The sequence below is a fragment of the Thalassophryne amazonica genome, chromosome 2 (genome assembly GCF_902500255.1).
Source record: "Thalassophryne amazonica chromosome 2, fThaAma1.1, whole genome shotgun sequence".
Classification (NCBI taxonomy): domain Eukaryota; kingdom Metazoa; phylum Chordata; class Actinopteri; order Batrachoidiformes; family Batrachoididae; genus Thalassophryne; species Thalassophryne amazonica.
The window spans coordinates 140866545-140880712 of record NC_047104.1 but is presented as its reverse complement, the minus strand read 5'-3'; the positions used below and the strand labels follow the sequence as shown (position 1 = coordinate 140880712).

General features: G+C 42.2%; 1 protein-coding gene across 1 annotated transcript in view; it reads left to right on the top strand.

Annotated features, from left to right (window-relative positions):
* The window catches only part of pde8a (phosphodiesterase 8A), a 230564-nt gene that overhangs the window by 63033 nt on the left and 153363 nt on the right, over positions 1–14168 (top strand).

The following is a 14168-nucleotide window of genomic DNA, read 5'->3' as shown; positions in this document are numbered from 1 at the left end:
TCCTCTCCTGTGGAACCAGCTCCCAATTCGGATCAGGGAGACAGACACCCTCTCTACTTTTAAGATTAGGTTTAAAACTTTCCTTTTTGCTAAAGCTTATAGTTAGGGCTGGATCAGGTGACCCTGAACCATCCTTTAGTTATGCTGCTATAGACTTAGACTGCTGGGGGGTTCCCATGATGCACTGAGTGTTTCTTTCTCCTTTTGCTCTGTATGCACCACTCTGCATTTAATCATTAGTGATTGATCTCTGCTCCCCTCCACAGCATGTCTTTTTCCTGGTTCTCTCCCTCAGCCCCAACCAGTCCCAGCAGAAGACTGCCCCTCCCTGAGCCTGGTTCTGCTGGAGGTTTCTTCCTGTTAAAAGGGAGTTTTTCCTTCCCACTGTCGCCAAGTGCTTGCTCACAGGGCGTCGTTTTGACCGTTGGGGTTTTTACGTAATTATTGTATGGCCTTGCCTTACAATATAAAGCGCCTTGGGGCAACTGTTTGTTGTGATTTGGCGCTATATAAATAAAATTGATTGATTGATTGATTGATTGATTGCTGAAAAATCTACATATAGTAGTTTAATCTGCAAACTGCAGAGAGCAAAGTGTTTGACTTTAACACCGTGAGACAAAGAGTAAATGTAAACTCTTTTTTTGTTACATGTTTTTGAATTGGATTACAGCTCTTGTTGATAGCATTGGATGTATTTTTTTGTTTGGTTTTTAACTCATCGCTCGATGTGTCACAGCTGACCACCTTAAACTTTTTGTCAATTTTTACGTTTTTTTTTTTTATTTTTAAGCTCTTCTGGACTGAAGGGTGATGCCATGGTGGCATCTTGAAAATGTCATATACAGCCATTTATGCAGTAATTGAGCTGAAATTTTCAGTTGTTTCATGTTCAGTTTTTACCTTGATATGACTGCTGGACAGTGAATCACACCCACTTTTCTAGTTGTCGCTTTAAGCATCATCTTCTCCAAAACCACTGAATCAGTGGAGCTGAAATTTGGTGTGCTTATCCCTACCCATGAGGACACGAAAGTTTATTTGAGGTATTCCGATCTGATTTAAAATATGGCTGCCATGGTGGCCATATTGAAAATGCCACCTTGAGCCATTGGTCACATTTTTAGTTGAAACTGTGGTGTCTTACATCGTCCAGGTGAGCTGCACTGCCCGTGGCACTCTTTTTTTTTATTTTATTTTTTTTGCACAAATTACAGCATGTCATAAAGCATCATTCTGTTGTTGTTGTCCATTCGGCTGCTCCCGTTGTATTCGGGGTCGCCACATCGGATACAGCCCGATCCGCATTCGTATTTGGCACAAGTTTTACACCGGTTGCCCTTCCTGATGCAACTACAGTGTAACCTGGAGAAACACACAGCTGCTGGTGTTCCAATGATGTCTCCCATTCAAGTACGAACCAGGTACTGCACTGCTTAGCTTCCGAGATCTGACGTGATCAGGCTGACACAGAGCAGATCGGCTGCTATAGCGCATCATTCTGTGCAGATTAAAAATGATCATTGTCAGCGTCTCTATTTAGCGAACATCCCGTCCGTGAAATCTTACATCAGTTCATATAAAAAGTCAACTTTGTAATAATTTGGTCACATTGTCTGTCCAAACGTACATGCAGCGCCATCTGATCTACAGTCATACAGAGACGACGATTTAACACAAATGCATATCTGTAGGCTTTGGCTTTTATGTTCCTAGTTTGGAAAGAAACTGTAAGCAAACAAATTCTCAACCTCAATTTCCCTGAGAGAGTCTCCCCAAGGGATTAATAAAGTTCTATCTAATCTAAATTCCATTTGTTTTTTCAAGCATTCCAGACGGAGTGATGCAGGCTGCCCCTCAAAAGGTCTCCTTCATGCTGTGTGTGTGTGTGTGTGTGTGTGTGTGTGTGTGTGTGTGTGTGTGTGTGTGTGTGTGTGTGTGTGTGTGTGTGTGTGTGTGTGTGTGTGTGTGTCACCTCCAATTTGTAATCACAAATTGTATGAACGTCCATAAAAATGATTCGGACTGAGTCATGTTAAATGCTCTGCATCATGTTGTTTTTAGCTGCACAAGCCAACAAATGTGATGCCTCACAGTACCATTTTCATTGTCATGTGTTTGGGCAAGAAGAACAAGCTCTGTTTCTGACCGTCAGCTTTAAGGTTTGTTGTTCACATTTATACTGGGTGAATCATGTTGTTGCACTCACTTTCTGTTAAGTTGATCAGACATGAAAGTAAATCCTTAAAATAATGATAAATGTGAAACTTTATCCAAGCAGTGAGACTGATCCAGATATTTGTAGGATGCACTTTGTCTTTGTGGCATTAATTAATGGTTCTGCTATACAGCTGAAACAGTGCTGGCAAGGTGTTGAACAATACCGACAAATAAGAGCAGGTCACCAAGGATGAAGTAACCTATCCAATTTCTGCAAAGTCCGTATTTTTAAACGATGGACGTCATCCAAGGACATTGGGGGACTGAATACTGGGACACGTTCTGCCTCATGGGAGGTACTTAGTTTTATCCCTCTGTGTATGTGCTTTCCTGTATATTTGAGTTTCCACACTGTCTGGTGAGGTAGGAAAGATGTCACTGAAGACAAAATAAAGGTCAGGGCGTACTCTGGGAGCACTGCATGCGAACAAAGAATGCATATTTGTTTGTGCACATGTACTGTATGTGTGTGGTTTAAAATGACAGTTTTTGAACATGATGTATGACCTGGTATATGAGTGAGAGTGTGAATGTGTTTGTCTGTCTATAAGTGGCCCTGCAATAGACTGACATTCTGCCTAAGGTGTACCCTGCCTCTCACCCATTGACTGCTGGGATAGACTCCAAATCACCCTTGACCATTAATTGGAATAAGTGTGCAACAACAGCGTGGGGCAGTTTGTGTACGAGGACAAACAAGGATTTTAGAGGCATGTTTGTGGTGAGGATGAAGCTGTTAAAAGCCCATTATCTGAGCACCTGGCGGCTACGACTACAGGACAGGCTATTTTGGCCCTGCCCTCTCGCGCACTTTGTATTGACAGTCACACCTGCTTTGTGTGCTGGACACTGTATATCGAAAAATTATTTGGTGGCAGATTAATCATTTTATGTCAGAGTTTAGATGTTGGAAACACCTCTAATCGCTTCTGGAATCACAGAGGACCATTTCATCTGGACCATTTTTTCCTCTCTCATGTGCTCCATGAGGTGGAGAAGGCATTTGGAACAGCCTAAAAGGTAATTATTTGTAATGTTTATATTGTAATAGCTTTGTAAAACAGTTGCAAGTTCATTGCTTCTTTATAAGCAGCTGTAAAAGTATGTTTATGATAGATTTAACATCTTGTTATAATGGATCAGATGAGCTCTACTGTGTGCACACTGGCACAATGACTCGCACTCAAGATGAGCATTTACTCAGAACGCCAGCGTGCAAAAGAGCGATTTTGCAGGCAATAACGGATGAACACAGTTAAAAGTTGCATCACCGGTGTCAAAATGACTGTAAGCCATGGAAGAAATAAAGCCACCGAGAAGAAGCGCTGAGGCGGTCGTCCAGGGACCCATGGTTCGGTTCTAGCTTGTCTGGTTATGGAGGGGTTTTGTGTTTGTGCATTCTTTTTTAGGGGGGTGGGGTGATCCACACAGGTGCAGGTGTATATACAGTAGTGTTCAGAATGATAGTAGTGCTATGTAACTAAAAAGATTAGTCCAGGTTTTGAGTATATTTCTTATTGTTACATGGGAAACAAGGTACCAGTAGATTCAGTAGATTCTCACAAATCCAACAAGACCAAGCATTCATGATATGCACACTCTTAAGGCTATGAAATTGGGCTATTAGTAAAAAAAAAAAAAGTAGAAAAGGGGGTGTTCACAATAATAGTAGTGTGGCATTCAGTCAGTGAATTCGTCAATTTTGTGGAACAAACAGGTGTGAATCAGTTGTCTCCTATTTAAGGATGAAGCCAGCATCTGTTGAACATGCTTTTCTCTTTGAAAGCCTGAGGAAAACGGGACATTGTTCAGAAGAACAGCGTAGTTTGATTAAAAAATTGATTGGAGAGGGGAAAACATATACATAGGTGCAAAAAATATAGGCTGTTCATCTACAATGATCTCCAATGCTCTAAAATGGACAAAAAAAACAGAGACGCGTGGAAGAAAATGGAAAACAACCATCAAAATGAATAGAAGAATAAGTAGAATGGCAAAGGCTCACCCATTGATCAGCTCCAGGATGATCAAAGACAGTCTGGAGTTACCTGTAAGTGCTGTGACAGTTAGAAGACGCCTGTGTGAAGCTAATTTATTTGAAAGAATCCCCCGCAAAGTCCCTCTGTTAAATAAGACATGTGCAGAAGAGGTTACAATTTGCCAAAGAACACATCAACTGGCCTAAAGAGAAATGGAGGAATATTTTGTGGACTGATGAGAGTAAAATTGTTCTTTTTGGGTTCAAGGGCCGCAGACAGTTTGTGAGACGACCCCCAAACTCTGAATTCAAGCCACAGTTCACAGTGAGGACAGTGAAGCATGGTTGTGCAAGCATCATGATATGGGCATGTTTCTGCTACTATGGTGTTGGGCCAATATATCGCATACCAGGTATCATGAATCAGTTTGGATATGTCAAAATACTTGAAGAGATCATGCTCTTGAAATGGGTGTTTCAACAAGACAATGACCCCAAGCACACTAGTAAATGAGCAAAATCTTGGTTCCAAACCAACAAAATGAATGCCTCGCAGATGTGAAGAAATCATGAAAAACTGTAGTTATACAACTAAATACTAGTTTAGTGATTCACAGGATTGCTAAAAAAGCAGTTTGAACATAATAGTTTTGAGTTTGTAGCATCAACAGCAGATGCTGCTATTATTGTGAACACCCCCTTTTCTACTTTTTTTTTTACTAATAGCCCAATTTCATAGCCTTAAGAGTGTGCATATCATGAATCAATCAATCAATCAACTTTTTTCTTATATAGCGCCAAATCACAACAAACAGTTGCCCCAAGGCGCTCTATATTGTAAGGCAAGGCCATACAACAACCATGAAAAACCCCAACGGTCAAAACGACCCCCTATGAGCAAGCACTTGGCTACAGTGGGAAGGAAAAACTCCCTTTTAACAGGAAGAAACCTCCAGCAGAACCAGGCTCAGGGAGGGGCAGTCTTCTGCTGAGACTGGTTGGGGCTGAGGGAAAGAACCAGGAAAAAGACATGCTGTGAAGGGGGGCAGAGATCGATCACTAATGATTAAATACAGAGTGATGCATACGGAGCAAAAAGAGAAAGAAACAGTGCATCATGGGAACCCCCCCACAGTCTACGTCTAAAGCAGCATAACCAAGGGATGGTCCAGGGTCACCTGATCCAGCCCTAACTATAAGCCTTAGCGAAAAGGAAAGTTTTAAGCCTAATCTTAAAAGTAGAGAGGGTATCTGTCTCCCTGATCTGAATTGGGAGCTGGTTCCACAGGAGAGGAGCCTGAAAGCTGAAGGCTCTGCCTCCCATTCTACTCTTACAAACCCTAGGAACTACAAGTAAGCCTGCAGTCTGAGAGCGAAGCGCTCTAATGGGGTAATATGGTACTACGAGGTCCCTAAGATAAGATGGGACCTGATTATTCAAAACCTTATAAGTAAGAAGAAGAATTTTAAATTCTATTCTAGAATTAACAGGAAGCCAATGAAGAGAGGCCAACACGGGTGAGATATGCTCTCTCCTGCTAGTCCCCGTCAGTACTCTAGCTGCAGCATTCTGAACCAACTGAAGGCTTTTTAGGGAACTTTTAGGACAACCTGATAATAATGAATTACAATAGTCCAGCCTAGAGGAAATAAATGCATGAATTAATTTTTCAGCATCACTCTGAGACAAGACCTTTCTGATTTTAGAGATATTGCGTAAATGCAAAAAGGCAGTCCTACATATTTGTTTAATATGCGCTTTGAATGACATATCCTGATCAAAAATGACTCCAAGATTTCTCACAGTATTACTAGAGATCAGGGAAATGCCATCCAGAGTAACGATCTGGTTAGACACCATGCTTCTAAGATTTGTGGGGCCAAGTACAATAACTTCAGTTTTATCTGAGTTTAAAAGCAGGAAATTAGAGGTCATCCATGTCTTTATGTCTGTAAGACAATCCTGCAGTTTAGCTAATTGGTGTGTATCCTCTGGCTTCATGGATAGATAAAGCTGGGTATCATCTGCGTAACAATGAAAATTTAAGCAATACCGTCTAATAATACTGCCTAAGGGAAGCATGTATAAAGTGAATAAAATTGGTCCTAGCACAGAACCTTGTGGAACTCCATAATTAACTTTAGTCTGTGAAGAAGATTCACCATTTACATGAACAAACTGTAATCTATTAGACAAATATGATTCAAACCACCGCAGCACAGTGCCTTTAATACCTATGACATGCTCTAATCTCTGTAATAAAATTTTATGGTCAACAGTATCAAGCAGCACTGAGGTCCAACAAAACAAGCACAGAGATAAGTCCACTGTCCGAAGCCATAAGAAGATCATTTGTAACCTTCACTAATGCTGTTTCTGTACTATGATGAATTCTAAAACCTGACTGAAACTCTTCAAATAGACCATTCCTCTGCAGGTGATCAGTTAGCTGTTTTACAACTACCCTCTCAAGAATCTTTGAGAGAAAAGGAAGGTTGGAGATTGGCCTATAATTAGCTAAGATAGCTGGGTCAAGTGATGGCTTTTTAAGTAATGGTTTAATTACTGCCACCTTAAAGGCCTGTGGTACATAACCAATTAACAAAGATAGATTGATCATATTTAAGATTGAAGCATTGAATAATGGTAGGACTTCCTTGAGCAGCCTGGCAGGAATGGGGTCTAATAAACATGTTGATGGTTTGGATGAAGTAACTAATGAAAATAACTCAGACAGAACAATTGGAGAGAAAGAGTCTAACCAAATACTGGCATCACTGAAAGCAGCCAAAGATAGCGATGCATCTTTGGGATGGTTATGAGTAATTTTTTCTCTAATAGTCAAAATTTTGTTAGCAAAGAAAGTCATGAAGTCATTACTAGTTAAAGTTAATGGAATACTCAGCTCAATAGAGCTCTGACTCTTTGTCAGCCTGGCTACAGTGCTGAAAAGAAACCTGGGGTTGTTCTTATTTTCTTCAATTAGTGATGAGTAGAAAGATGTCCTAGCTTTACGGAGGGCTTTTTTATAGAGCAACAAACTCTTTTTCCAGGCTAAGTGAAGATCTTCTAAATTAGTGAGACGCCATTTCCTCTCCAACTTACGGGTTATCTGCTTTAAGCTACGAGCTTGTGAGTTATACCACGGAGTCAGACATTTCTGATTTAAAGCTCTCTTTTTCAGAGGAGCTACAGCATCCAAGGTTGTCTTCAATGAGGATGTAAAACTATTGACGAGATACTCTATCTCCCTTACAGAGTTTAGGTAGCTACTCTGCTCTGTGTTGGTATATGACATTAGAGAACATAAAGAAGGAATCATATCCTTAAACCTAGTTACAGCGCTTTCTGAAAGACTTCTAGTGTAATGAAACTTATTCCCCACTGCAGGGTAGTCCATCAGGGTAAATGTAAATGTTATTAAAAAATGATCAGACAGAAGGGAGTTTTCAGGGAATACTGTTAAGTCTTCTATTTCCATACCATAAGTCAGAACAAGATCTAAGATATGATTAAAGTGGTGGGTGGACTCATTTACTTTTTGAGCAAAGCCAATAGAGTCTAATAATAGATTAAATGCAGTGTTGAGGCTGTCATTCTCAGCATCTGTGTGGATGTTAAAATCGCCCACTATCTTATCTTATCTGAGCTAAGCACTAAGTCAGACAAAAGGTCTGAAAATTCACAGAGAAACTCACAGTAACGACCAGGTGGACGATAGATAATAACAAATAAAACTGGTTTTTGAGACTTCCAATTTGGATGGACAAGACTAAGAGACAAGCTTTCAAATGAATTAAAGCTCTGTCTAGGTTTTTGATTAATTAATAAGCTGGAATGGAAGATTGCTGCTAATCCTCCGCCCCGGCCCGTGCTACGAGCGTTCTGACAGTTAGTGTGACTCGGGGGTGTTGACTCATTTAAACTAACATATTCATCCTGCTGTAACCAGGTTTCTGTTAGGCAGAATAAATCAATACGTTGATCAATTATTATATCATTTACCAACAGGGACTTAGAAGAGAGAGACCTAATGTTTAATAGACCACATTTAACTGTTTTAGTCTGTGGTGCAATTGAAGGTGCTATATTATTTTTTCTTTTTGAATTTTTATGCTTAAATAGATTTTTGCTGATTATTGGTGGCCTGGGAGCAGGCACCGTCTCCACAGGGACGGGGCAACGAGGGGACGGCAGGGGGAGAGAAGCTGCAGAGAGGTGTATAAGACCACAGCTCTGCCTCCTGGTCCCAACGCTGGACAGTCACAGTTTGGAGGATCCAAGAAAATTGGCCAGATTTCTAGAAATGAGAGCTGCTCCATCCAAAGTGGGATGGATGCCGTCTCTCCTAACAAGACCAGGTTTTCCCCAGAAGCTTTGCCAATTATCAATGAAGCCCACCTCATTTTTTGGACACCACTCAGACAGCCAGCAATTCAAGGAGAACATGCGGCTAAACATGTCACTCCCGGTCTGATTGGGGAGGGGCCCAGAGAAAACAACAGAGTCCGACATTGTTTTTGCAAAGTTACACACCGATTTAATGTTAATTTTAGTGACCTCCGATTGGCGTAACCGAGTGTCATTACTGCCGACGTGAATTACAATCTTACCAAATTTACGCTTAGCCTTAGCCAGCAATTTCAAATGTCCTTCGATGTCGCCTGCTCTGGCCCCCGGAAGACAATTGACAATGATTGCTGGTGTCGCTAACTTCACATTTCTCAAAACAGAGTCGCCAATAACCAGAGTTTGATCCTCGGCGAGTGTATCGTCGAGTGGGGAAAAACGGTTAGAGATGTGAACGGGTTGACGGTGTACACGGGGCTTCTGTTTAGGCCTACGCTTCCTCCTCACAGTCACCCAGTCAGCCTGCTTTCCCGACTGCCCGGGATCTGCCAGGGGGGAACTAACGGCGGCTAAGCTACCTTGGTCCGCACCGACTACAGGGGCCTGGCTAGCTGTAGAATTTTCCACGGTGCGGAGCCGAGTCTCCAATTCGCCCAGCCTGGCCTCCAAAGCTACGAATAAGCTGCACTTATTACAAGTACCGTTACTGCTAAAGGAGGCCGAGGAATAACTAAACATTTCACACCCAGAGCAGAAAAGTACGGGAGAGACAGGAGAAGCCGCCATGCTAAATCGGCTAAGAGCTAGTAGCTACGCAACCTAGCGGATTCCTAAAAACACACAAAGTGAATAATGTGTAAATAATTTAGAGGTGATTCAGCAGAAGGAGTGCCTTAATTAAGGCACCAAACAGGCCATGAAGCAGCACAGGTAACGCACAACAACAGCGAACGCACGACAACGGTGCTAAAATAAAATAAAAATCGACTAAACACGCTGTGGAGCAGCACAGGTAACGCACGACAACAGTGCTAAAAAAAATTAAAAAAATAAAAAAATAAAAACGAAAGCGTTAGCAAGCTAGTTAGCTTGCCAACGCTGATGAAAGTTAGCTGATAAAAGTGCTCCGTCGCGATGTTTCGACCGTTAGAGGTCTTCCTTAGGCGTTGGAGCACAGTAAAAAAGTAAAAAAAGTAAAAAGGTAAAAAAGTAAAAAAGTCTTGAAAAAGACTGTTAGTTCAAAGTCCAAAGCAGCAGGTAGCAGTCTCTGTGTAAACAGTCCCAACAGAGAGCCAAAATTCTGATGCAATCTCACTCAATGCTTGGTCTTGTTGGATTTGTGAGAATCTACTGAATCTACTGGTACCTTGTTTCCCATGTAACAATAAGAAATATACTCAAAACCTGGATTAATCTTTTTAGTCACATAGCACTACTATTATTCTGAATACTACTGTAATTAAAGCGGTCAACTCATTGTGGTGTCTTTTTTTTTGTTTGTTTTTTATCACAGAGAGCTGGGTGCGCACATGTAGAAGTGCTGCATGTAATGAATCTGTAAAGGTGCATTTACACATAACCAAGACGCGTTACGAATGTCATTGTTCTGTCATTCGTGACACATTCCTGACATTCTTAATGTGACTTAACGCATCTGAATATGTTTCTTAATAGTGCGTGTTGGTGCGTGATATTCTTGATATTCGTGGAGCATGTTTTTGCCTGTTAAAAAATCTTCCACGAATGTCACACACCACCCTCATTTCGTCTCACGTCGTGGAGGTCGCAACTGAGCGTATTGATCCGTCTTGATGAGTATTGATCCTTAATAGAACGTGACAATGTTCATAGTGGTTCCTGTGATGGTTCTTGGAGCCAAACTGTTACGCGTTATTATGAAGTGACACGGAAACTGTCAAGTTTTGACATGACTTGTAACGCGGTGTCACATTTCACTGCGCGCCACGACGAATCAGTTTTCTGTCACATGCGCACAATTAAACTCTGCTCCAAGTGTTGTTCCACAGTTCTTGCTGAAGCTTCTCAGGACGCTCCTGCAGGTGTTCCACCTGCTGTTGTAACCGATGAGCGGGAGAATGAGTCTGATCAACCAGAGGAGCGAGAGGAGACTCACGTGCAGCCAGACATCTCTGCACCTCCTCCAGTCCAGCGGAGGAAGAAGCGTGCACACAATTAAACCCTGCTGCACCGCATTCAGTTTGATTGCTGACACCAAGTTGGCTAAAAGTCTCATTTCAGTGCTCTTCAGCACGCTCCTGCAGGTGTTCCACCTGCTGCATGTGCCTGATGTTTGGGAAAATGCGCAAGAGGAGAGCCGCATGAAGCCATACATCTGGCTCTGTCCGTCTCTTCCTCCTCCTCTCTGTGCCACTCCATGGCACAGAGCACAACTATGCATGCAGTCACAAAGTTTTCTGAAAAACTGGAGCAATCTGAATTCGGTTGGATGAATATGGGTGTGTGTGTGTGTGTGGAGACATTTCACAATGTGACAGAGCTTAACGATGCGCTGTTACGCGCAACAGCACGTAACAACGGGGAACACTATTCTGCGTAATGGTTCCTGATAATTCTCCAGCAACACGTGCCATTAATCGTAACGTGTGGTAACAGTTTGCAGCAGTTCCTGAGGACACCTGACGCCTCTGCCCCGAATAATCACATTCGTGATCAGCGGCCAAGAATGTATACTTCGTGGCATTCATGACTTGTCGTCGTTATGTGTAAACGCAGCATAACATAGGTGAGCTGTAGTCTGATACACGTATGCGCATGCCGGAGGACTGTGCACGAGTGTCTTTTTTTGTGTTAAAAAAAATGTGACATCTCGAATGGATGCTGTGAATTGAAAACCCACACTTTAAAGGGACAAGTGTGTTAGGGCTGGAGGGTTGGACCAAACCCATGCCTAAACGTGCACCTACATTGCGCTACATGGATCATATGTGGCTTGAAGTGGATCATACGCGGCAGCACGAGCCATTTGAGGCTGGACGGGGCTCAAATACAGTTCAGTCAGTGGCTGATACCTGGCACATGCGAAGTACTTAGAGGATACATAGAGACTTCTTTGTAGCAGATACGTGATGGATATGATTCAAATAATCACTGAAATTTCTGGCAAACCCATACGTGGCTAATTATTCATGGCTTTATTATTCGGTGGGACCGAGGCTTAACATGTGCTGACTATAGCTTCTAAATATAAATCCACAATTTGGATAAACATATGCACAATTCCAGCCATTCAGCATGCACCAGTATTCACCAGGTAGAGGTAATAGAGCCTTTTATTGTTATTGTACATATATATACATACATACATACAATGAAATTTGTCCTCTGCATTTAACCCATCCTAGTTACAGTTAGATGCAATCCAACCACTGGGAGCAGTGGGCAGCCACAGTTTGGCGACTGTGGAGTCTGTGGCAATGTTCAAACACATGTATTTCAAAGGATTTGAAACATTTTGAAGCAGTGTTTTGAGTTAGTCATCACTAATTTGCAGTACATACGAAACATTTTGGTGCCATCCCCAGCATGTTCTATTTAATCTTTAATTCAGGTTTTAGTTTCTCTGTTCTACACTGAGCTACAATACAAATGCAGCACTTTTGTTTTTGCTCCCATTTTTCATGAGCTGAACTCAAAAATCTAAATTTTTTCTGTATACACAAAAGTGACATGACTAGGTGTGATGAGGCACAGGAAGTGGTAGGACACATGATGCAGACGTGCAGGCTGAGATGTAGAGGTAATAAAAGGCTCAAATACAGTTCAGTCAGTGGCTGATACCTGACACATGCGAAGTACTTAGAGGATACATAGAGACTTCTTTGTAGCAGATACGTGATGGATATGATTCAAATAATCACTGAAATTTCTGGCAAACCCATACATGGCTAATTATTCATGGCTTTATTATTCGGTGGGACCGAGGCTTAACGTGCTGACTATAGCTTCTAAATATAAATCCACGATTTGGATAAACATATGCACAATTCCACAGGAAGTGGTAGGACACATGATGCAGACTCGCAGGCTGAGATGTAGAGGTAATAAAAGGCTCAAATACAGTTCAGTCAGTGGCTGATACCTGGCACATGCGAAGTACTTAGAGGATACATAGAGACTTCAGTTGATACGGCTTTATCAAAAACAGGCAATGGTTCGGTACACAAAAAGGCAGTCAGAGGGGCAGCAGTACAGGCAGACGAGAGGCAGATTCATAGAGCAGTTCACAACCAGGGGTCAGGTTCACAGCGTGGCGGAGATTGGGAAAAAAACAAGCAAGGTCAAAATCACTAGGCAGACAAGAGGATGACATACATGATCAATAAACTGGCAGGGGACAGAGAGAAAGTGAGGGCTTAAATACCAGGGGAGTAATCAGGCAAGATGTGAAGCAGGTGTGAAGAAGATTCTAGAAGGGGCAAGGCCAGACAAGACAGGGAAGACAGGTGGGTGTGACAGACGAAACAACTGAGTGCAAGTAGCCCCACCCACAACCAAACAGAGACAAAAAGAACTGAATACCACAGAAAAAAAAGGTAGAAACTTAACTAAGACAGAACTCACCACATGGCTAAAGTATAAGGGAAAAACAACTTACACCTTAGGCTGTGGTTTGGATCTTGTGCGCTCTGCGCTGTGAAAAGATCATGGTTCCGTGCTGGATGTGAGTTTCATGTTTAATGATGTCTTGGCCTAGCGATACAGTTCCATGTCACACCTCCTACGGAGTTTAGATGGTGATCAAGTAATAATATGCATATTACAGCGGTGAGATCCATTCAGCTGTGACATGCGCTATGACGCATTACTCCACCTGAGGCCATGGAGAGGCGCAGCGGCACATGGTGCTTTAGGTTTCATTGCGCGCTGTTCACATTCACTTTATATGATGAATGCGTGCCACATATATGTTATTACATAACATTTCCTTAGCCCTCTCTGGCCGGGGTCCAGTGGAGGTGGACATCTGTGGCACAACATGCCGGCAGGCTTTACTGTGACCGATCAAGCTCAGAGTTCAATGAACCGCAATCAGATCATTTCAGATGCTGTTATGATACTCTCAGAATATGTAGTCTGGGATCAAATGGCGCAAAAACTGTACATAGACCGCCGTCAGATGTGCCTCCTATCTTGATGGCACCAAGAGTGTTTTGAACATGTGCAACACACTTGGGACAGCTGAGCAAATAGGACAAAAGATGTAGACTGCTCATAGACTGCTGTCAGTAAGTCTTCAAACCGCACCTCAACACTTCCCAGTTGCCGCTGGATGTGTCATTCTGACGCCATTCAGCCTCAATCGGCGTATGTGTGATGGGGATATGAGTTCCTTCAAATAAAATCTCATTCTTAAAAAAGCAGTATGAAGTAGGGATGTCCCGATCAGGTTTTTTTGGCCCCGATCCGATTCTGAGTCATCTGATTTTGAGTATCTGCCGATACAGAGTCCCAATGCGGTACTTTAAAACGCTTCATTTCATTTTAGCTTCAGCTTTCATTTTAATCACCTTATTGTTGTGAAAGTGTCGTGACACGGACCCACAACAGGGGGCGGTAATGAACGGACAATGGATAAGC